Genomic DNA, 26,232 nt, shown 5'->3' with positions numbered 1-26,232 from the left:
TAACGTATAACGTTATATACTATTACCTTATAACGTTATACGTTATATACCATTACCTTATAACGTATAACGCTATATACTATTACGTTATAACGTATAACGTTCTGTAGCACTACGATATTACGTATAACGTTATATACTATTACATTATAAAGTATAACGTCATGTAGCATTACGTTATAACGTATAACGTTGTATACTATTACGTTGTAACGTTACATACTATTAGCTTATTACCTATAACGTTGTATACTATTACCATATAACGTATAACGTTATGTAGCATTACGTTATAACGTATAACGTTATATACTATTACCTTATAACGTATAACGTTATGTAGCATTACGTTATAACGTATAACGTTATGTAGCATTACGTTATAACGTATAGCGATATGTAGCACTACGTTACAACGTATAACGTTATATACTATTGCCTTATAACGTATAACGTTATGTAGCATTACGTTATAACGTATAACGTTATATACTATTACCTTATAACGTATAACGTTATGTAGCATTACGTTATAACGTATAGCGTTATGTAGCACTACGTTATAACGTATAACGTTATGTAGCACTACGGTACAACGTATAACGTTATGTAGCATTACGTTATAACGTATAACGTTATATACTATTACCTTATAACGTATAACGTTATGTAGCATTACGCTATAACGTATAACGTTATGTAGCACTACGTTATAACGTATAACGTTATATACTATTACCTTATATCGTATAACGTTATGTAGCATTACGTTATAACGTATAACGTTACATACTATAACCTTATAACGTATAACGTTATGTAGCACTACGTTATAACGTATAACGTTATATACAATTACCTTATAACGTATAACGTTATATACTATTACCTTATAACGTATAACGTTATGTAGCATTACGTTATAACGTATAACGTTATGTACTATTACCGTATATCGTTATACGTTAAATACTGTTACCTTATAACGTTATACGTTATATACTATTACCTTATAATGTATAACGTTATGTAGCATTACGTTATAACGTATAACGTTATATACTATTGCCTTATAACGTTATACGTTATATACTATTACCTTAAACGTATAACGTTATATACTATTACCTTAAACGTATGACGTTATGTAGCATTACGTTATAACGGATAACGTTATATGCAATTACCTTACAACGTATAACGTTATATAGTATTACCTTATAACGTATAACGTTATGTAGCATTACGTTATAGCGTATAACGTTTTATACTACTACCATATAACGTATAACGTTATGTAGCATTACGTTATATCATATAACGTTATATACTATTACCGTATTTCGTTATACGTTAAATACTGTTACCTTATAACGTTATACGTTATATACTATTACCTTATAACGTATAACGTTATGTAGCATTACGTTATAACGTATAACGTTATATACTATTACCTTATAACGTATAACGTTATGTAGCATTACGTTATAACGTATAACGTTGTATACTATTACGTTATAAAGTTACATACTATTAGCTTATTTCCTATAACGTTGTACACTATTACCATATAACGTATAACGTTATGTAGCATTACGTGATAACGTATAACGTTACTTACTATTACCTTATTACGTATAACGTTATGTAGCATTACGTTATAACGTATAACGTTGTATACTATTACGTTATAACGTTACATACTATTAGCTTATTACCTATAACGTTGTATACTATTACCATATAACGTATAACGTTATGTAGCATTACGTTATAACGTATAACGTTATATACTATTACCTTATAACGTATAACGTTATGTAGCATTACGTTATAACGTATAACGTTGTATACTACTGCCATATAACGTATAACGTTATGTAGCATTACGTTATAACGTATAACGTTATATACTATTACCTTATTACGTATAACGTTATATACTATTACCTTATAACGTATAACGTTATGTAGCATTACGTTATAACGTATAACGTTGTATACTATTACGTTATAACGTTACATATTATTAGCTTATTACCTATAACGTTGTATACTATTACCATATAACGTATAACGTTATGTAGCATTACGTTATAACGTATAACGTTATATACTATTACCTTATTACGTATAACATTATGTAGCATTACGTTATAACGTATAACGTTGTATACTATTACGTTATAACGTTACATACTATTAGCTTATTACCTATAACGTTGTATACTATTACCATATAACGTATAACGTTATGTAGCATTACGTTATAACGTATAACGTTATATACTATTACCTTATAACGTATAACGTTATGTAGCATTACGTTATAACGTATAACGTTATATACTATTACCTTATTACGTATAACGTTATGTAGCATTACGTTATAGCGTATAGCGTTATGTAGCATTACGTTATAACGTATAACGTTACATACTATTACCTTATAACGTATAACGTTATGTAGCATTACGTTATAACGTATAACGTTATGTAGCATTACGTTATAACGTATAGCGTTATGTAGCACTACGTTACAACGTATAACGTTATATACTATTGCCTTATAACGTATAACGTTATGTAGCATTACGTTATAACGTATAACGTTATATACTATTACCTTATAACGTATAACGTTATGTAGCATTACGTTATAACGTATAACGTTACATACTATTACCTTATAACGTATAACGTTATGTAGCTTTACGTTATAACGTATAACGTTATGTAGCATTACGTTATAACGTTTAGCGTTATGTAGCACTACGTTATAACGTATAACGTTATATACTATTACCTTATAACGTTATACGTTATATACCATTACCTTATAACGTATAACGCTATATACTATTACGTTATAACGTATAACGTTCTGTAGCACTACGATATTACGTATAACGTTATATACTATTACATTATAAAGTATAACGTCATGTAGCATTACGTTATAACGTATAACGTTGTATACTATTACGTTGTAACGTTACATACTATTAGCTTATTACCTATAACGTTGTATACTATTACCATATAACGTATAACGTTATGTAGCATTACGTTATAACGTATAACGTTATATACTATTACCTTATAACGTATAACGTTATGTAGCATTACGTTATAACGTATAACGTTATGTAGCATTACGTTATAACGTATAGCGATATGTAGCACTACGTTACAACGTATAACGTTATATACTATTGCCTTATAACGTATAACGTTATGTAGCATTACGTTATAACGTATAACGTTATATACTATTACCTTATAACGTATAACGTTATGTAGCATTACGTTATAACGTATAGCGTTATGTAGCACTACGTTATAACGTATAACGTTATGTAGCACTACGGTACAACGTATAACGTTATGTAGCATTACGTTATAACGTATAACGTTATATACTATTACCTTATAACGTATAACGTTATGTAGCATTACGCTATAACGTATAACGTTATGTAGCACTACGTTATAACGTATAACGTTATATACTATTACCTTATATCGTATAACGTTATGTAGCATTACGTTATAACGTATAACGTTACATACTATAACCTTATAACGTATAACGTTATGTAGCACTACGTTATAACGTATAACGTTATATACAATTACCTTATAACGTATAACGTTATATACTATTACCTTATAACGTATAACGTTATGTAGCATTACGTTATAACGTATAACGTTATGTACTATTACCGTATATCGTTATACGTTAAATACTGTTACCTTATAACGTTATACGTTATATACTATTACCTTATAATGTATAACGTTATGTAGCATTACGTTATAACGTATAACGTTATATACTATTGCCTTATAACGTTATACGTTATATACTATTACCTTAAACGTATAACGTTATATACTATTACCTTAAACGTATGACGTTATGTAGCATTACGTTATAACGGATAACGTTATATGCAATTACCTTACAACGTATAACGTTATATAGTATTACCTTATAACGTATAACGTTATGTAGCATTACGTTATAGCGTATAACGTTTTATACTACTACCATATAACGTATAACGTTATGTAGCATTACGTTATATCATATAACGTTATATACTATTACCGTATTTCGTTATACGTTAAATACTGTTACCTTATAACGTTATACGTTATATACTATTACCTTATAACGTATAACGTTATGTAGCATTACGTTATAACGTATAACGTTATATACTATTACCTTATAACGTATAACGTTATGTAGCATTACGTTATAACGTATAACGTTGTATACTATTACGTTATAAAGTTACATACTATTAGCTTATTTCCTATAACGTTGTACACTATTACCATATAACGTATAACGTTATGTAGCATTACGTGATAACGTATAACGTTACTTACTATTACCTTATTACGTATAACGTTATGTAGCATTACGTTATAACGTATAACGTTGTATACTATTACGTTATAACGTTACATACTATTAGCTTATTACCTATAACGTTGTATACTATTACCATATAACGTATAACGTTATGTAGCATTACGTTATAACGTATAACGTTATATACTATTACCTTATAACGTATAACGTTATGTAGCATTACGTTATAACGTATAACGTTGTATACTACTGCCATATAACGTATAACGTTATGTAGCATTACGTTATAACGTATAACGTTATATACTATTACCTTCTATCATTATACGTTAAATACTGTTACCTTATAACGTTATACGTTATATACTATTACCTTATAACGTATCACGTTATATACTATTACGCTATAACGTATAACGTTCTATCGCATTACGTTATAACGTATAACGTTATATACTATTACCTTATTACGTATAACGTTATGTAGCATTACGTTATAACGTATAACGTTATGTAGCACTACGTTATAACGTATTACGTTATATACTATTACCTTATAACGTATAACGTTATGTAGCATTACGTTATAACGTATAACGTTATATACTATTACCTTATAACGTATAACTTTATGTAGCATCACGGTATAACGTATAGCGTTATGTAGCACTACGTTATAACGTATAACGTTATATACTATTACCTTATAACGTATAACGATATATACTATTACCTTATAACGTATAACGTTAGGGAGCATTACGTTATAACGTATAACGTTGTATACTACTACCATATAACGTATAACGTTATGTAGCATTACGTTATAACGTATAACGTTATATACTATTACCTTCTATCGTTATACGTTAAATACTGTTACCTTATAACGTTATACGTTATATACTATTACCTTATAACGTATAACGTTATGTAGCATTACGTTATAACGTATAGCTTCATGTAGCACTACGATATTACGTATAACGTTATATACTATTACCTTATAACGTTTAACGTTATGTAGCATTACGTTATAACGTATAACGTTATATACTATTACCTTATAACATATAACGTTATGTAGCATTACATTATAACGTATAACGTTATGTAGCATTATGTTATAGCGTATAACGTTGTATACTACTACCATATAACGTATAACGTTATATAGATTACGTTATAACGTATAACGTTACATACTATTACCTTATAACGTATAACGTTATGTAGCATTACGTTATAACGTATAACGTTATATACAATTACCTTACAACGTATAACGTTATATAGTATTACCTTATAACGTATAACGTTATGTAGCATTACGTTATAACGTATAGCGTCATGTAGCACTACGATATTACGTATAACGTTATATACTATTACCTTATAACGTATAACGTTATGTAGCATTACGTTATAACGTATAACGATATATACTATTACCTTATAACGTATAACGTTATGTAGCATTACGTTATAACGTATAACGTGGTATACTATTACGTTATAAAGTTACATACTATTAGCTTATTTCCTATAACGTTGTACACTATTACCATATAACGTATAACGTTATGTAGCATTACGTGATAACGTATAACGTTACTTACTATTACCTTATAACGTATAACGTTATGTAGCATTACGTTATAACGTATAACTTTATATACTATTACCTTATTACGTATAACGTTATGTAGCATTACGTTATAACGTATAACGTTGTATACTATTACGTTATAACGTTACATACTATTAGCTTATTACCTATAACGTTGTATACTATTACCATATAACGTATAACGTTATGTAGCATTACGTTATAACGTATAACGTTATATACTATTACCTTATAACGTATAACGTTATGTAGCATTACGTTATAACGTATAACGTTGTATACTACTGCCATATAACGTATAACGTTATGTAGCATTACGTTATAACGTATAACGTTATATACTATTACCTTCTATCGTTATACGTTAAATACTGTTACCTTATAACGTTATACGTTGTATACTATTACCTTATAACGTATCACGTTATATACTATTACGCTATAACGTATAACGTTCTATCGCATTACGTTATGACGTATAACGTTATATACTATTACCTTATTACGTATAACGTTATGTAGCATTACGTTATAACGTATAACGTTATGTAGCACTACGTTATAACGTATTACGTTATATACTATTACCTTATAACTTATAACGTTATGTAGCATTACGTTATAACGTATAGCGTTATGTCGCATTACGTTTTAACGTATAACGTTATATAGTATTACCTTATAACGTTATACGTTATATACTATTACCTTATAACGTATAACGTTATATACTATTACGTTATAACTTATAACGTTCTGTAGCACTACGATATTACGTATAACGTTATATACTATTACATTATAACGTATAACGTTATGTAGCATTACGTTATAACGTATAACGTTGTATACTGTTACGTTGTAACGTTACATACTATTAGCGTATTACCTATAACGTTGTATACTATTACCATATAACGTATAACGTTATGTAGCATTACGTTATAACGTACAACGTTATATACTATTACCTTATATCGTATAACGTTATGTAGCATTACGTTATAACGTATAACGTTATATACTATTACCTTATAAGGTATAACGGTATGTAGCATTACGTTATAACGTATGACGTTATATACTATTACCTTATAACGTATAACGTTATGTAGCATTACGTTATAACGTATAACGTTATATACTATTACCTTATAACGTATAACGTTATGTAGCATTACCTTATAACGTATAGCGTTGTGTAGCACTACGTTATAACGTATAACGTTATATACTATTGCCTTATAACGTATAACGTTATGTAGCATTACGTTATAACGTATAACGCTATATACTATTACCTTATAACGTATAACGTTATGTAGCATTACGTTATAACGTATAACGTTATATACTATTACCTTATAACGTATAACGTTATGTAGCATTACGTTATAACGTATAGCGTTATGTAGCACTACGTTATAACGTATAACGTTCTGTAGCACTACGAAATTACGTATAACGTTATATACTATTACATTATAACGTATAACGTTATGTAGCATTACGTTATAACGTATAACGTTGTATACTATTACGTTGTAACGTTACATACTATTAGCTTATTGCCTATAACGTTGTATACTATTACCATATAACGTTATGTAGCCTTACGTTATAACGAATAACGTTATATACTATTACCTTATAACGTATAACGTTATGTGGCATACGTTATAACGTATAACGTTATATACTATTACCTTATAACGTATAACGTTATGTAGCATTACGTTATAACGTATAACGTTATATACTATTACCTTATAATGTATAACGTTATAATGTACAGGGTTGGAATTCTCTCTACAGGGTTTTAATGCTTTCTACAGGGTTGGAATGCTTTCTACAGGGTTGGAATGCTTTCGACAGAGTTGGAATACCTTTGTACAGAGTCAGAATGATATGTACAGGGTTGGAATTCTTACTACATTGTTGGAATACCTTTGTACAGAGTAGGAATACCTTTGTACAGGGTTGGAACAGCTTTGTACAGCGTTGGAATACTTTCTACAGGGTTGGAATGCTTTCTAAAGGGTTCGAATGCTTTCGACAGGGTTGGAATGCTTTCGACAGATTTGGAATACCTTTGTACAGAGTCAGAATGTTATGTACAGGGTTGGAATTCTTTCTACAGAGTTGGAATACCTTTGTACAGAGTTGGAATACCTTTGTACAGAGTCAGAATGTTGTGTACAGGGTTGGAATTCTTTCTACAGAGTTGGAATACCTTTGTACAGAGTTGGAATACCTTTGTACAGAGTTGGAATACCTTTGTACAGAGTTGGAATGCTTTCTACAGGGTTGGAATACCTTTGTACGGAGTTGGAATGCTTTCTACAGGGTTGGAATGCTTTCTACACGGTTTTCATGCTTTCTACAGGGTTGGAATGATTTCGACAGAGTTGGAATACCTTTCTACAGAGTTGGAATGCTTTCTACAGGGTTGGAAAGCTTTCGATAGAGTTGGAATACCTTTGTACAGAGTCAGAATGTGTTGTACAGGGTTGGAATACTTTCTACAGGGTTGGAATACCTTTGTACAGAGTTGGAATGCTTTCTATAGGGTTGGAATGCTTTCTACAGGGTTTTAATGCTTTCTACAGTGTTGGAATGCTTTCTACAGGGTTGGAATGATATCGACAGAGTTGGAATACCTTTGTACAGAGCCAGAATGTTATGTACAGGGTTGGAAGTCTTTCTACAGAGTTGGAATACCTTTGTACAGAGTTGGAATGCTTTCTACAGGGTTGGAATGCTTTCGACAGGGTTGGAATACCTTTGTACAGAGTCAGAATGTTATGTACAGGGTTGGAATTCTTTCTATAGAGTTCGAATACATTTGTACAGAGTTGGAATGCTTTCTACAGGGTTGGAATACCTTTGTACAGAGTTGGAATACCTTTGTACAGGGTTGGAATACTTTCTACAGGGTTGGAATGCTTTCTAGAGGGTTGGAATGCTTTCTAGAGGGTTGGAATGCTTTCGACAGGGTTGGAATGCTTTCGACAGGGTTGGAATGCTTTCGACAGGGTTGAAATGCTTTCGACAGAGTTGGAATACCTTTGTACAGAGTCAGAATGTTATGTACAGCGTTGGAATTCTTTCTACAGAGTTGGAATACCTTTGTACAGAGTTGGAATACCTTTGTACAGGGTTGGAACAGCTTTGTACAGCGTTGGAATACTTTCTACAGGGTTGGAATGCTTTCTAAAGGGTTCGAATGCATTCGACAGGGTTGGAATGCTTTCGACAGAGTTGGAATACCTTTGTACAGAGTCAGAATGTTATGTACAGGGTTGGAATTCTTTCTACAAAGTTGGAATACCTTTGTACAGTGTTGGAATGCGTTCTACAGGGTTGGAATGCTTTCGACAGAGTTGGAATACCTTTGTACAGAGTCAGAATGTTATGTACAGGGTTGGAATTCTTTCTACAGAGTTGGAATACCTGTGTACAGAGTTGGAATACTTTCTACAGGGTTGGAATGCTTTCTAGAGGGTTGGAATGCTTTCGACAGGGTTGGAATGCTTTCGACAGGGTTGGAATGCTTTCGACAGAGTTGGAATACATTTGTACAGAGTCAGAATGTTATGTACAGGGTTGGAATTCTTTCTACAGAGTTGGAATACCTTTGTACAGAGTTGGAATGCTTTCTACAGAGTTGGAATACCTTTGTACAGAGTTGGAATACCTTTGTACAGGGTTGGAACAGCTTTGTACAGCGTTGGAATACTTTCTACAGGGTTGGAATGCTTTCTAAAGGGTTGGAATGCTTTCGACAGGGTTGGAATGCTTTCTACAGAGTTGGAATGCTATCGACAGAGTTGGAATACCTTTGTACAGAGTCAGAATGTTATGTACAGGGTTGGAATTCTTTCTACAGAGTTGGAATACCTTTTTACAGAGTTGGAATACCTTTTTACAGAGTTGGAATACCTTTGTACAGGGTTGGAACAGCTTTGTACAGCGTTGGAATACTTTCTACAGGGTTGGAATGCTTTCTAAAGGGTTCGAATGCTTTCGACAGGGTTGGAATGCTTTCGACAGAGTTGGAATACCTTTGTACAGAGTCAGAAATTTATGTACAGGGTTGGAATTCTTTCTACAGAGTTGGAATACCTTTGTACAGAGTTGGAATGCTTTCTACAGGGTTGGAATACTTTCTACAGGGTTGGAATGCTTTCTACAGGGTTGGAATACCTTTGTACAGAGTCAGAATTTTATGTACAGGGTTGGAATTCTTTCTACAGAGTTGGAATAACTTTGTACAGAGTTGGAATGCTTTCTACAGGGTTGGAATACCTTTGCACAGAGTTGGAATGCTTTCTACAGGGTTGGAATGCTTTCTACAGGGTTGGAATGCTTTCTACAGGGTTGGAATGCTATCGACAGAGTTGGAATACCTTTGTACAGAGTCAGAATGTTATGTACAGGGTTGGAATTCTTTCTACAGAGTTGGAATACCTCTGTACACAGTCAGAATGTTATGTACAGGGTGGGAATTCTTTCTACAGAGTTGGAATACCTTTGTACAGAGTTGGAATGCTTCCTACAGGGTTGGAATACTTTCTACATGGTTGGAATGCTTTCTACAGGGTTGGAATGCTTTCTACAGGATTGGAATGCTTTCTACAGGATTGGAATGCTTCCTACAGTGTTGGAATGCTTTCTACAGGGTTGGAATGCTTTCTACAGGGTTGGAATGCTTTCGACAGAGTTGGAATACCTTTGTACAGAGTGAGAATGTTATGTACAGGGTTGGAATGCTTTCTACAGAGTTGGAATACCTTTGTACAGAGTTGGAATGCTTTCTACAGGGTTGGAATACCTTTGTACAGAGTCAGAATTTTATGTACAGGGTTGGAATTCTTTCTACAGAGTTGGAATAACTTTGTACAGAGTTGGAATGCTTTCTACAGGGTTGGAATACCTTTGCACAGAGTTGGAATGCTTTCGACAGGGTTGGAATGCTTTCTACAGGGTTGGAATGCTTTCTACAGGGTTGGAATGCTTTCTACAGGGTTGGAATGCTATCGACAGAGTTGGAATACCTTTGTACAGAGTCAGAATGTTATGTACAGGGTTGGAATTCTTTCTACAGAGTTGGAATACCTTTGTACAGTGTTGGAATGCTTTCTACAGGTTTGGAATACCCTTGTACAGAGTTGGAATGCGTTCTACAGGTTTGGAATACCTTTGTACAGAGTTGGAATGCTTTCGACAGGGTTGGAATGCTTTCGACAGAGTTGGAATACATTTGTACAGAGTCAGAATGTTATGTACAGGGTTGGAATTCTTTCTACAGAGTTGGAATACCTTTGTACAGAGTTGGAATGCTTTCTACAGAGTTGGAATACCTTTGTACAGAGTTGGAATACCTTTGTACAGGGTTGGAACAGCTTTGTACAGCGTTGGAATACTTTCTACAGGGTTGGAATGCTTTCTAAAGGGTTGGAATGCTTTCGACAGGGTTGGAATGCTTTCTACAGAGTTGGAATGCTATCGACAGAGTTGGAATACCTTTGTACAGAGTCAGAATGTTATGTACAGGGTTGGAATTCTTTCTATAGAGTTCGAATACATTTGTACAGAGTTGGAATGCTTTCTACAGGGTTGGAATACCTTTGTACAGAGTTGGAATACCTTTGTACAGGGTTGGAATACTTTCTACAGGGTTGGAATGCTTTCTAAAGGGTTCGAATGCTTTCGACAGGGTTGGAATGCTTTCGACAGAGTTGGAATACCTTTGTACAGAGTTGGAATACCTTTGTACAGAGTTGGAATACCTTTGTACAGAGTTGGAATGCTTTCTACAGGGTTGGAATACCTTTGTACGGAGTTGGAATGCTTTCTACAGGGTTGGAATGCTTTCTACACGGTTTTCATGCTTTCTACAGGGTTGGAATGATTTCGACAGAGTTGGAATACCTTTCTACAGAGTTGGAATGCTTTCTACAGGGTTGGAAAGCTTTCGATAGAGTTGGAATACCTTTGTACAGAGTCAGAATGTGTTGTACAGGGTTGGAATACTTTCTACAGGGTTGGAATACCTTTGTACAGAGTTGGAATGCTTTCTATAGGGTTGGAATGCTTTCTACAGGGTTTTAATGCTTTCTACAGTGTTGGAATGCTTTCTACAGGGTTGGAATGATATCGACAGAGTTGGAATACCTTTGTACAGAGCCAGAATGTTATGTACAGGGTTGGAAGTCTTTCTACAGAGTTGGAATACCTTTGTACAGAGTTGGAATGCTTTCTACAGGGTTGGAATGCTTTCGACAGGGTTGGAATACCTTTGTACAGAGTCAGAATGTTATGTACAGGGTTGGAATTCTTTCTATAGAGTTCGAATACATTTGTACAGAGTTGGAATGCTTTCTACAGGGTTGGAATACCTTTGTACAGAGTTGGAATACCTTTGTACAGGGTTGGAATACTTTCTACAGGGTTGGAATGCTTTCTAGAGGGTTGGAATGCTTTCTAGAGGGTTGGAATGCTTTCGACAGGGTTGGAATGCTTTCGACAGGGTTGGAATGCTTTCGACAGGGTTGAAATGCTTTCGACAGAGTTGGAATACCTTTGTACAGAGTCAGAATGTTATGTACAGCGTTGGAATTCTTTCTACAGAGTTGGAATACCTTTGTACAGAGTTGGAATACCTTTGTACAGGGTTGGAACAGCTTTGTACAGCGTTGGAATACTTTCTACAGGGTTGGAATGCTTTCTAAAGGGTTCGAATGCATTCGACAGGGTTGGAATGCTTTCGACAGAGTTGGAATACCTTTGTACAGAGTCAGAATGTTATGTACAGGGTTGGAATTCTTTCTACAAAGTTGGAATACCTTTGTACAGTGTTGGAATGCGTTCTACAGGGTTGGAATGCTTTCGACAGAGTTGGAATACCTTTGTACAGAGTCAGAATGTTATGTACAGGGTTGGAATTCTTTCTACAGAGTTGGAATACCTGTGTACAGAGTTGGAATACTTTCTACAGGGTTGGAATGCTTTCTAGAGGGTTGGAATGCTTTCGACAGGGTTGGAATGCTTTCGACAGGGTTGGAATGCTTTCGACAGAGTTGGAATACATTTGTACAGAGTCAGAATGTTATGTACAGGGTTGGAATTCTTTCTACAGAGTTGGAATACCTTTGTACAGAGTCAGAATGTTATGTACAGCGTTGGAATTCTTTCTACAGGGTTGGAATACCTTTGTACAGAGTTGGAATACCTTTGTACAGGGTTGGAATACTTTCTACAGGGTTGGAATGCTTTCTAGAGGGTTGGAATGCTTTCTAGAGGGTTGGAATGCTTTCGACAGGGTTGGAATGCTTTCGACAGGGTTGGAATGCTTTCGACAGGGTTGAAATGCTTTCGACAGAGTTGGAATACCTTTGTACAGAGTCAGAATGTTATGTACAGCGTTGGAATTCTTTCTACAGAGTTGGAATACCTTTGTACAGAGTTGGAATACCTTTGTACAGGGTTGGAACAGCTTTGTACAGCGTTGGAATACTTTCTACAGGGTTGGAATGCTTTCTAAAGGGTTCGAATGCATTCGACAGGGTTGGAATGCTTTCGACAGAGTTGGAATACCTTTGTACAGAGTCAGAATGTTATGTACAGGGTTGGAATTCTTTCTACAAAGTTGGAATACCTTTGTACAGTGTTGGAATGCGTTCTACAGGGTTGGAATGCTTTCGACAGAGTTGGAATACCTTTGTACAGAGTCAGAATGTTATGTACAGGGTTGGAATTCTTTCTACAGAGTTGGAATACCTGTGTACAGAGTTGGAATACTTTCTACAGGGTTGGAATGCTTTCTAGAGGGTTGGAATGCTTTCGACAGGGTTGGAATGCTTTCGACAGGGTTGGAATGCTTTCGACAGAGTTGGAATACATTTGTACAGAGTCAGAATGTTATGTACAGGGTTGGAATTCTTTCTACAGAGTTGGAATACCTTTGTACAGAGTTGGAATGCTTTCTACAGAGTTGGAATACCTTTGTACAGAGTTGGAATACCTTTGTACAGGGTTGGAACAGCTTTGTACAGCGTTGGAATACTTTCTACAGGGTTGGAATGCTTTCTAAAGGGTTGGAATGCTTTCGACAGGGTTGGAATGCTTTCTACAGAGTTGGAATGCTATCGACAGAGTTGGAATACCTTTGTACAGAGTCAGAATGTTATGTACAGGGTTGGAATTCTTTCTACAGAGTTGGAATACCTTTTTACAGAGTTGGAATACCTTTTTACAGAGTTGGAATACCTTTGTACAGGGTTGGAACAGCTTTGTACAGCGTTGGAATACTTTCTACAGGGTTGGAATGCTTTCTAAAGGGTTCGAATGCTTTCGACAGGGTTGGAATGCTTTCGACAGAGTTGGAATACCTTTGTACAGAGTCAGAAATTTATGTACAGGGTTGGAATTCTTTCTACAGAGTTGGAATACCTTTGTACAGAGTTGGAATGCTTTCTACAGGGTTGGAATACTTTCTACAGGGTTGGAATGCTTTCTACAGGGTTGGAATACCTTTGTACAGAGTCAGAATTTTATGTACAGGGTTGGAATTCTTTCTACAGAGTTGGAATAACTTTGTACAGAGTTGGAATGCTTTCTACAGGGTTGGAATACCTTTGCACAGAGTTGGAATGCTTTCTACAGGGTTGGAATGCTTTCTACAGGGTTGGAATGCTTTCTACAGGGTTGGAATGCTATCGACAGAGTTGGAATACCTTTGTACAGAGTCAGAATGTTATGTACAGGGTTGGAATTCTTTCTACAGAGTTGGAATACCTCTGTACACAGTCAGAATGTTATGTACAGGGTGGGAATTCTTTCTACAGAGTTGGAATACCTTTGTACAGAGTTGGAATGCTTCCTACAGGGTTGGAATACTTTCTACATGGTTGGAATGCTTTCTACAGGGTTGGAATGCTTTCTACAGGATTGGAATGCTTTCTACAGGATTGGAATGCTTCCTACAGTGTTGGAATGCTTTCTACAGGGTTGGAATGCTTTCTACAGGGCTGGAATGCTTTCGACAGAGTTGGAATACCTTTGTACAGAGTGAGAATGTTATGTACAGGGTTGGAATGCTTTCTACAGAGTTGGAATACCTTTGTACAGAGTTGGAATGCTTTCTACAGGGTTGGAATACCTTTGTACAGAGTCAGAATTTTATGTACAGGGTTGGAATTCTTTCTACAGAGTTGGAATAACTTTGTACAGAGTTGGAATGCTTTCTACAGGGTTGGAATACCTTTGCACAGAGTTGGAATGCTTTCGACAGGGTTGGAATGCTTTCTACAGGGTTGGAATGCTTTCTACAGGGTTGGAATGCTTTCTACAGGGTTGGAATGCTATCGACAGAGTTGGAATACTTTTGTACAGAGTCAGAATGTTATGTACAGGGTTGGAATTCTTTCTACAGAGTTGGAATACCTTTGTACAGTGTTGGAATGCTTTCTACAGGTTTGGAATACCCTTGTACAGAGTTGGAATGCGTTCTACAGGTTTGGAATACCTTTGTACAGAGTTGGAATGCTTTCGACAGGGTTGGAATGCTTTCGACAGAGTTGGAATACATTTGTACAGAGTCAGAATGTTATGTACAGGGTTGGAATTCTTTCTACAGAGTTGGAATACCTTTGTACAGAGTTGGAATGCTTTCTACAGAGTTGGAATACCTTTGTACAGAGTTGGAATACCTTTGTACAGGGTTGGAACAGCTTTGTACAGCGTTGGAATACTTTCTACAGGGTTGGAATGCTTTCTAAAGGGTTGGAATGCTTTCGACAGGGTTGGAATGCTTTCTACAGAGTTGGAATGCTATCGACAGAGTTGGAATACCTTTGTACAGAGTCAGAATGTTATGTACAGGGTTGGAATTCTTTCTACAGAGTTGGAATACCTTTTTACAGAGTTGGAATACCTTTGTACAGGGTTGGAACAGCTTTGTACAGCGTTGGAATACTTTCTACAGGGTTGGAATGCTTTCTAAAGGGTTCGAATGCTTTCGACAGGGTTGGAATGCTTTCGACAGAGTTGGAATACCTTTGTACAGAGTCAGAATGTTATGTACAGGGTTGGAATTCTTTCTATAGAGTTGGAATACCTTTCTACAGAGTTGGAATGCTTTCTAAAGGGTTGGAATGCTTTCGACAGAGTTGGAATACCTTTCTACAGAGTCAGAATGTGTTGTACAGGGTTGGAATTCTTTCTACAGAGTTGGAATACCTTTGTACAGAGTTGGAATACCTTTGTACAGGGTTGGAACAGCTTTGTACAGCGTTGGAATACTTTCTACAGGGTTGGAATGCTTTCTAAAGGGTTGGAATGCTTTCGACAGGGTTGGAATGCTTTCTACAGGGTTGGAATGCTATCGACAGAGTTGGAATACCTTTGTACAGAGTCAGAATGTGTTGTACAGGGTTGGAATTCTTTCTACAGAGTTGGAATACCTTTGTACAGAGTTGGAATACCTTGGTACAGGGTTGGAACAGCTTTGTACAGCGTTGGAATACTTTCTACAGGGTTGGAATGCTTTCTAAAGGGTTGGAATGCTTTCGACAGGGGTGGAATGCGTTCGACAGAGTTGGAATACCTTTGTACAGAGTCAGAAATTTATGTACAGGGTTGGAATTCTTTCTACAGAGTTGGAATACCTTTGTACAGAGTTGGAATGCTTTCTACAGGGTTGGAATACTTTCTACAGGGTTGGAATGCTTTCTACAGGGTTGGAATACCTTTGTACAGAGTCAGAATTTTATGTACAGGGTTGGAATTCTTTCTACAGAGTTGGAATAACTTTGTACAGAGTTGGAATGCTTTCTACAGGGTTGGAATACCTTTGCACAGAGTTGGAATGCTTTCTACAGGGTTGGAATGCTTTCTACAGGGTTGGAATGCTTTCTACAGGGTTGGAATGCTATCGACAGAGTTGGAATACCTTTGTACAGATTCAGAATGTTATGTACAGGGTTGGAATTCTTTCTACAGAGTTGGAATACCTCTGTACACAGTCAGAATGTTATGTACAGGGTGGGAATTCTTTCTACAGAGTTGGAATACCTTTGTACAGAGTTGGAATGCTTCCTACAGGGTTGGAATACTTTCTACATGGTTGGAATGCTTTCTACAGGGTTGGAATGCTTTCTACAGGATTGGAATGCTTCCTACAGTGTTGGAATGCTTTCTACAGGGTTGGAATGCTTTCTACAGGGTTGGAATGCTTTCGACAGAGTTGGAATACCTTTGTACAGAGTGAGAATGTTATGTACAGGGTTGGAATGCTTTCTACAGAGTTGGAATACCTTTGTACAGAGTTGGAATGCTTTCTACAGGTTTGGAATACCTTTGTACAGAGTTGGAATGCTTTCTACAGGGTTGGAATGCTTTCTACAGGGTTGGAATGCTTTCTACAGAGTTGGAATGCCGTCTACTGGGTTGAAATACCTTTGTACAGAGTCCGAATGTTATGTACAGGGTTGGAATTCTTTAGCCAGACTTGGAATACCTTTGTACAGAGTTGGAATACCTTTGTACAGGGTTGGAACAGCTTTGTACAGCGTTGGAATACTTTCTACAGGGTTGGAATGCTTTCTAAAGGGTTGGAATGCTTTCGACAGGGGTGGAATGCGTTCGACAGAGTTGGAATACCTTTGTACAGAGTCAGAAATTTATGTACAGGTTTGGAATTCTTTCTACAGAGTTGGAATATCTTTGTACAGAGTTGGAATGCTTTCTACAGGGTTGGAATACTTTCTACAGGGTTGGAATGCTTTCTACAGGGTTGGAATACCTTTGTACAGAGTCAGAATTTTATGTACAGGGTTGGAATTCTTTCTACAGAGTTGGAATACCTTTGTACAGAGTTGGAATGCTTTCTACAGGTTTGGAATACCTTTGTACAGAGTTGGAATGCTTTCTACAGGGTTGGAATGCTTTCTACAGGGTTGGAATGCTTTCTACAGGGTTGGAATGCTTTCTACAGGGTTGGAATGCTTTCGACAGAGTTGGCATACCTTTGTACAGAGTTGGCATGCTTTCTACAGGGTTGGAATACCTTTGTACAGAGATGCAATGCGTTCTACAGGGTTGGAATGCTTTCTACAGGGTTGGAATTCTTTCTACAGGGTTGGAATAGCTTTGTACAGAGTTGGAATGCTTTCTACAGGGTTGGAATGCTTTCTACAGGGTGGGAATGCTTTCGACAGAGTTGGAATTCCTTTGTACAGAGTTGGAATGCTTTCTACAGGGTTGGAATGCTTTCTACAGGGTTGGAATGCTTTCTACAAGGTTGGAATGCTTTCTACTGGGTTGGAACGCTTTCTACAGGGTTGGAATGCTTTCGACAGAGTTGGAATACCTTTGTACAGAGTTGGCATGCTTTCTACAGAGTTGGAATACCTTTGTACAGAGTTGGAATGCTTTCTACAGGGTTGGAATGCTTTCTACAGGGTTGGAATGCGTTCTACAGGGTTGGAATGCTTTCTACTGGGTTGGAATGCTTTTTACAGGGTTGGAATGCTTTCTACAGGGTTGGAATGCTTCCTAGAGTGTTGGAATGCTTTCTACAGGGTTGGAATGCTTTCTACAGAGTTCGAATGCTTTCTACAGGGTTGGAATGCTTTCTACAGGTTTGGAATACCTTTGTACAGAGTTGGAATGCTTTCTACAGGTTTGGAATACCTTTGTACAGAGTTGGAATGCTTTCTACAGGGTTGGAATGCTTTCTACAGAGTTGGAATACCTTTGTACAGAGTTGGAATGCTTTCTACAGGTTTGGAATACCTTTGTACAGAGTTGGAATGCTTTCTACAGGGTTGGAATGCTTTCTACAGGGTTGGAATGCTTTCTACAGAGTTGGAACGCCGTCTACTGGGTTGAAATACCTTTGTACAGAGTCCGAATGTTATGTACAGGGTTGGAATTCTTTAGCCAGACTTGGAATACCTTTGTACAGAGTTGGAATACCTTTGTACAGGGTTGGAACAGCTTTGTACAGCGTTGGAATACTTTCTACAGCGTTGGAATACTTTCTACAGGGTTGGAATGCTTTCTAAAGGGTTGGAATGCTTTCGACAGGGGTGGAATGCGTTCGACAGAGTTGGAATACCTTTGTACAGAGTCAGAAATTTATGTACAGGTTTGGAATTCTTTCTACAGAGTTGGAATACCTTTGTACAGAGTTGGAATGCTTTCTACAGGGTTGGAATACCTTTGTACAGAGTTGGAATGCTTTCTACAGGGCTGGAATGCTTTCTAATGGGTTCGAATGCTTTCGACAGGGTTGGAATGCTTTCTACAGGGTTGGAATGCTTTCAACAGGGTTGGAATGCTTTCTACAGGGTTTTAGTGCTTTCTACAGGGTTGGAATGCTTTCGACAGAGTTGGAATACCTTTGTACAGAGTCAGAATGTTATGTACAGTGTTGGAATTCTTTCTACAGAGTTGGAATACCTTTGTACAGAGTTGGAATGCTTTCTACAGGGTTGGAATACCTTTGTACAGAGTTGGAATGCTTTCTACAGGGCTGGAATGCTTTCTAATGGGTTCGAATGCTTTCGACAGGGTTGGAATGCTTTCGACAGAGTTGGAATACCTTTGTACAGGGTTGGAACAGCTTTGTACAGGGTGGGAATACTTTCTACAGCGTTGGAATGCTTTCTAGAGGGTTGGAATGCTTTCGACAGGGTTGGAATGCTATCTACGGGGTTGGAATACATTTGTACAGAGTCAGAATGTTATGTACAGGGTTGGAATTCTTTCTACAGAGTTGGAATACCTTTGTACAGAGTTGGAATGCTTTCTACAGGGTTGGAATACCTTTGTACAGAGTTGGAATGCTTTCTACAGGGCTGGAATGCTTTCTACAGGGTTGGAATGCTTTCTACAGGGTTTTAATGCTTTCTACAGGGTTGGAATGCTTTCGACAGAGTTGGAATACCTTTGTACAGAGTCAGAATGTTATGTACAGGGTTGGAATTCTTTCTACAGAGTTGGAATACCTTTGTACAGAGTTGGAATACCTTTGTACTGGGTTGGAGCAGCTTTGTACAGGGTTGCAATACTTTCTACAGGGTTGGAATGCTTTCTAAAGGGTTCGAATGCTTTCGACAGGGTTGGAATGCTTTCGACAGAGTTGGAATACCTTTGTACAGAGTGAGAATGTTATGTACAGGGTTGGAATGCTTTCTACAGAGTTGGAATACCTTTGTACAGAGTTGGAATCCTTTCTACAGGTTTGGAATACCTTTGTACAGAGTTGGAATGCTTTCTACAGGGTTGGAATGCTTTCTACAGGGTTGGAATGCTTTCTACAAGGTTGGAATGCTTTCTACTGGGTTGGAACGCTTTCTACAGGGTTGGAATGCTTTCGACAGAGTTGGAATACCTTTGTACAGAGTTGGCATGCTTTCTACAGAGTTGGCATGCTTTCTACAGAGTTGGAATACCTTTGTACAGAGTTGGAATACCTTTGTACTGGGTTGGAACAGCTTTGTACAGGGTTGCAATACTTTCTACAGGGTTGGAATGCTTTCTACAGAGTTGGAATACCTTTGTACAGAGTTGGAATCCTTTCTACAGGTTTGGAATACCTTTGTACAGAGTTGGAATGCTTTCTACAGGGTTGGAATGCTTTCTAGAAGGTTGGAATGCTTTCGAGAGGGTTGGAATGCTTTCTAAAGGGTTCGAATGCTTTCGACAGGGTTGGAATGCTTTCGACAGAGTTGGAATACCTTTGTACGGAGTGAGAAGGTTATGTACAGGGTTGGAATGCTTTCTACAGAGTTGGAATACCTTTGTACAGAGTTGGAATGCTTTCTACAGCGTTGAAATACCTCTGTACAGCGTTGGAATGCTTTCTACAGAGTTGGAACGCTTTCTACAGGGTTGGAATGCTTTCTACAGAGTTGGCATGCTTTCTACAGGGTTGGAATACCTTTGTACAGAGTTGCAATGCATTCTACAGGGTTGGAATGCTTTCTACAGTGTTGGAATGCTTGCTACAGGGTTGGAATGCTTTCGACAGAGTTGGAATACCTTTGTACAGGGTTGGAATGCTTTCTACAGGGTTGGAATGCTTTCTACAGAGTTGGAATGCCGTCTACTGGGTTGAAATACCTTTGTACAGTGTCAGAATGTTATGTACAGGGTTGGAATTCTTTAGCCAGAGTTGGAATACCTTTGTACAGGGTTGGAACATCTTTGTACAGGGTGGGAATACTTTCTACAGGGTTGGAATGCTTTCTAGAGGGTTGGAATGCTTTCGACAGGGTTGGAATGCTTTCTACAGGGCGGGAATGCTTTCGACAGAGTTGGAATTCCTTTGTACAGAGTGGGAATGCTTTCTACAGGGTTGGAATGCTTTCTACAGGGTTGGAATGCTTTCGACAGAGTTGGAATACCTTTCTACAGAGTCAGAATGTTATGTACAGGGTTGGAATTCTTTCTACAGAGTTGGAATACCTTTGTACAGAGTTGGAATGCTTTCTACAGGGTTGGAATACTTTCTACAGGGTTGGAATGCTTTCTACAGAGTTGGAATGCTTTCTACAGGGTTGGAATGCTTTCTACAGGGTTGGAATGCTTTCTACAGGGTTGGAATGCTTTCGACAGAGTTGGAATACCTTTGTACAGAGTTGGAATGCTTTCTACAGGGTTGGAATACCTTTGTACAGAGTCAGAATGTTATGTACAGGGTTGGAATTCTTTCTACAGAGTTGGAATATCATTGTACAGAGTTGGAATGCTTTCTAAAGGGTTGGAATGCTTTCGACAGAGTTGGAATACCTTTGTACAGAGTCAGAATGTTATGTACAGGGTTGGAATTCTTTCTACAGAGTTGGAATAACTTTGTACAGAGTTGGATTGCTTTCTACAGGGTTGGAATACCTTTGCACAGAGTTGGAATGCTTTCTACAGGGTTGGAATGCTTTCTACAGGGTTTTAATGCTTTCTACAGGGTTGGAATGCTTTCTACAGGGTTGGAATGCTATCGACAGAGTTGGAATACCTTTGTACAGAGTCAGAATGTTATGTACAGGGTTGGAATTCTTTCTACAGAGTTGGAATACCTTTGTACAGAGTTGGAATGCTTTCTACAGGTTTGGAATACCTTTGTACAGAGTTGGAATGCTTTCTACAGGTTTGGAATACCTTTGTACAGAGTTGGAATGCTTTCTACAGGGTTGGAATGCTTTCGACAGAGTTGGAATACCTCTGTACAGAGTCAGAATGTTATGTACAGGGTGGGAATTCTTTCTACAGAGTTGGAATACCTTTGTACAGAGTTGGAATGCTTTCTACAGGGTTGGAATACTTTCTACAGGGTTGGAATGCTTTCTACAGGGTTGGAATGCTTTCTACAGGATTGGAATGCTTTCTACAGTGTTGGAATGCTTTCTACAGTGTTGGAATGCTTTCTACAGGGTTGGAATGCTTTCGACAGAGTTGGAATACCTTTGTACAGAGTTGGAATGCTTTCTACAGTGTTGGAACGCTTTCTATAGGGTTGTAACGCTTTCGACAGAGTTGGAATACCTTTGTACAGAGTTGGAATGCTTTCTACAGGGAAGGAATACCTTTGTACAGAGTTGCAATGCTTTCTACAGGGTTGGAATGCTTTCGACAGAGTTGGAATACCTTTGTACAGAGTTGGAATGCTTTCGACAGAGTTGGAATACCTTTGTACAGAGTTGGCATGCTTTCTACAGGGTTGGAATACCTTTGTACAGAGTTGCAATGCATTCTACAGGGTTGGAATGCTTTCTACAGGGTTGAAATGCTTTCTACAGGGTTGGAATGCTTTCGACAGAGTTGGAATACCTTTGTACAGAGTTGGAATGCTTTCTACAGGGAAGGAATACCTTTGTACAGAGTTGCAATGCTTTCTACAGGGTTGGAATACCTTTGTACAGAGTTGCAATGCATTCTACAGGGTTGGAATGCTTTCTACAGGGTTGAAATGCTTTCTACAGGGTTGGAATGCTTTCGACAGAGTTGGAATACCTTTGTACAGAGTTGGAATGCTTTCTACAGGGTTGGAATGCTTTCTACAGAGTTGGAATGCCGTCTACTGGGTTGAAATACCTTTGTACAGAGTCAGAATGTTATGTACAGGGTTGGAATTCCTTAGCCAGAGTTGGAATACCTTTGTACAGGGTTGGAACATCTTTGTACAGGGTGGGAATACTTTCTACAGTGTTGGAATGCTTTCTAGAGGGTTGGAATGCGTTCGACAGGGTTGGAATGCTTTTTACAGGGTTGGAATGCTTTCTACAGGGTTGTAACGCTTTCGACAGAGTTGGAATATCTTTGTACAGTGTTGGAATGCTTTCTACAGGGTTGGAATACCTTTGTACAGAGTTGGAATGCTTTCTACAGGGTTGGAATGCTTTCTACGGGGTGGGAATGCTTTCGACAGAGTTGGAATTCCTTTGTACAGAGTGGGAATGCTTTCTACAGGGTTGGAATGCTTTCGACAGGGTTGGAATGCTTTCGACAGAGTTGGAATACGTTTGTACAGAGTGAGAATGTTATGTACAGGGTTGGAATTCTTTCTACAGAGTTGGAATACCTTTGTACAGAGTTGGAATGCGTTCTAGAGGTTTGGAATACCTTTGTACAGAGTTGGAATGCTTTCTACAGGGTTGGAATGCTTTCCAGAGAGTTGGAATACCTTTCTACAGAGTCAGAATGTTATGTACACGGTTGGAATTCTTTCTACAGAGTTGGAATACCTTTGTACAGAGTTGGAATGCTTTCTACAGTGTTGGAATACCTTTGTACAGAGTTGGAATGGTTTCTACAGGGTTGGAATGCTTTCTACAGGGTTGGAATGCTTTCGACAGAGTTGGAATACCTTTGTACAGAGTTGGAATGCTTTCTACAGGGTTGGAATACCTTTGTACAGAGTTGGAATGGTTTCTACAGGGTTGGAATGCTTTCTACAGTGTTGGAATGCTTTCTACAGAGTTGGAATACCTTTGTACAGTGTTGGAACAGCTTTGTACAGGGTTGGAATACTTTCTACAGGGTTGGAATGCTTTCTAGAGGGTTCGAATGCTTTCGACAGGGTTGGAGTGCTTTCGACAGGGTTGGAGTGCTTTCGACGGAGTTGGAATACCTTTGTACAGAGTTGGAATGCTTTCTACAGGGTTGGAATACCTTTGTACAGAGTCAGAATTTTATGTACAGGGTTGGAATTCTTTCTACAGAGTTGGAATACCTTTGTACATAGTTGGAATGCTTTCTACAGGGTTGGAATACCTTTGTACAGAGTTGGAATGCTTTCGACAGGTGTCGAATACCTTTGTACAGAGTTGGAATGCTTTTTACAGGGTTGGAATGCGTTCGACAGGGTTGGAATACTTTCTACAGGGTTGGAATGCTTTCTACAGGGTTGGAATGCTTTCTACAGGGTTGGAATGCTTTCTACAGGGTTGGAATGCTCTCGACAGAGTTGGTATACCTTTGTACAGAGTTGGAATGCTTTCTAGAGGGTTGGAATACCATTGTACAGAGTTGGAATGCTTTCTACAGGGTTGGAATACCTTTGTACAGAGTCAGAATGTTGTGTACAGGGTTGGAATTCTTTCTACAGAGTTGGAATACCTTTGTACAGAGTTGGAATGCTTTCTACAGGGTTGGAATACCTTTGTACAGAGTTGGAATGCTTTCTACAGGGTTGGAATGCTTTCTACAGAGTTGGAATGCTTTCTACAGAGTTGGAATGCTTTCTACAGGGTTGGAATGCTTTCGACAGAGTTGGCGTGCTTTCTACAGGGTTGGAATGCTTTCGACAGAGTTGGAATACCTTTGTACAGAGTTGGAATGCTTTCTACAGGGTTGGAATGCTTTCGACAGAGTTTGAATACCTTTGTACAGGGTTGGAACAGCTTTGTACAGGGTGGGAATACTTTCTACAGGGTTGGAATTCTTTCTACAGGGTTGGAATGCTTTCTACAGAGTTGGAATGCTTTCTACAGGGTTGGTATGCTTTCTACAGGGTTGGAATGCTTTCTACAGGGTTGGAATGCTTTCTACAGGGTTGGACTGCTTTCTACAGAGTTGGAATACCTTTGTACAGAGTTGGAATACCTTTGTACAGGGTTGGAACAGCTTTGTACAGCTTTGGAATACTTTCTACAGGGCTTGAATGCTTTCTAGAGGGTTGGAATGCTTTCGACAGGGTTGGAATGCCTTCGACAGGGTGGGAATGCTTTCGACAGAGTTGGTGTACCTTTGTACAGAGTTGGAATGCTTTCTACAGGGTTGGAATGCTTTCTACAGGGTTGGAATGCTTTCTACAGGGTTGGAATGCTTTCTACAGGGTTGGACTGCTTTCTACAGAGATGGAATGCTTTCTACAGGGTTGGAATACCTTTGTACAGAGTTGGAATGCCTTTGTACAGAGTTGGAATGCTTTCTACAGGGTTGGAATGCTTTCTACAGGGTTGGAATGCTTTCTACAGGGTTTTAATGCTTTCTACAGGGTTGGAATGCTTTCGACAGAGTTGGAATACCTTTGTACAGAGTCAGAATGTTATGTACAGGTTTGGAGTTCTTTCTACAGAGTTGGAAAACCTTTGTACAGAGTTGGAATACCTTTGTACAGGGTTGGAACAGCTTTGTACAGGGTTGGAATACTTTCTACAGGGTTGGAATGCTTTCTAAAGGGTTGGAATGCATTCGACAGGGTTGGAGTGCTTTCGACAGCGTTGGAATACCTTTGTACAGAGTTGGAATGCTTTCTACAGGGTTGGAATACCTTTGTACAGAGTCAGAATGTTATGTACAGTGTTGGAATTCTTTCTACAGGGTTGGAATACCTTTGTACAGAGTTGGAATGCTTTCTACAGGGTTGGAATACCTTTGTACAGAGTCAGAATGTTATGTACAGTGTTGGAATTCTTTCTACAGAGTTGGAAAACCTTTGTACAGAGTTGGAATACCTTTGTACAGGGTTGGAACAGCTTTGTACAGGGTTGGAATACTTTCTACAGGGTTGGAATGCTTTCTAAAGGGTTGGAATGCATTCGACAGGGTTGGAGTGCTTTCGACAGCGTTGGAATACCTTTGTACAAGGTTGGAATGCTTTCTACAGGTTTGGAATACCTTTGTACAGAGTTGGAATGCTTTCTACAGGGTTGGAATAACTTTGTACAGAGTTGGGATGCTTTCTACAGGGTTGGAATAC

Source organism: Bombus fervidus, chromosome 6 (genome assembly GCF_041682495.2).
Source record: "Bombus fervidus isolate BK054 chromosome 6, iyBomFerv1, whole genome shotgun sequence".
Classification (NCBI taxonomy): domain Eukaryota; kingdom Metazoa; phylum Arthropoda; class Insecta; order Hymenoptera; family Apidae; genus Bombus; species Bombus fervidus.
This window is presented reverse-complemented; position numbering follows the sequence as displayed.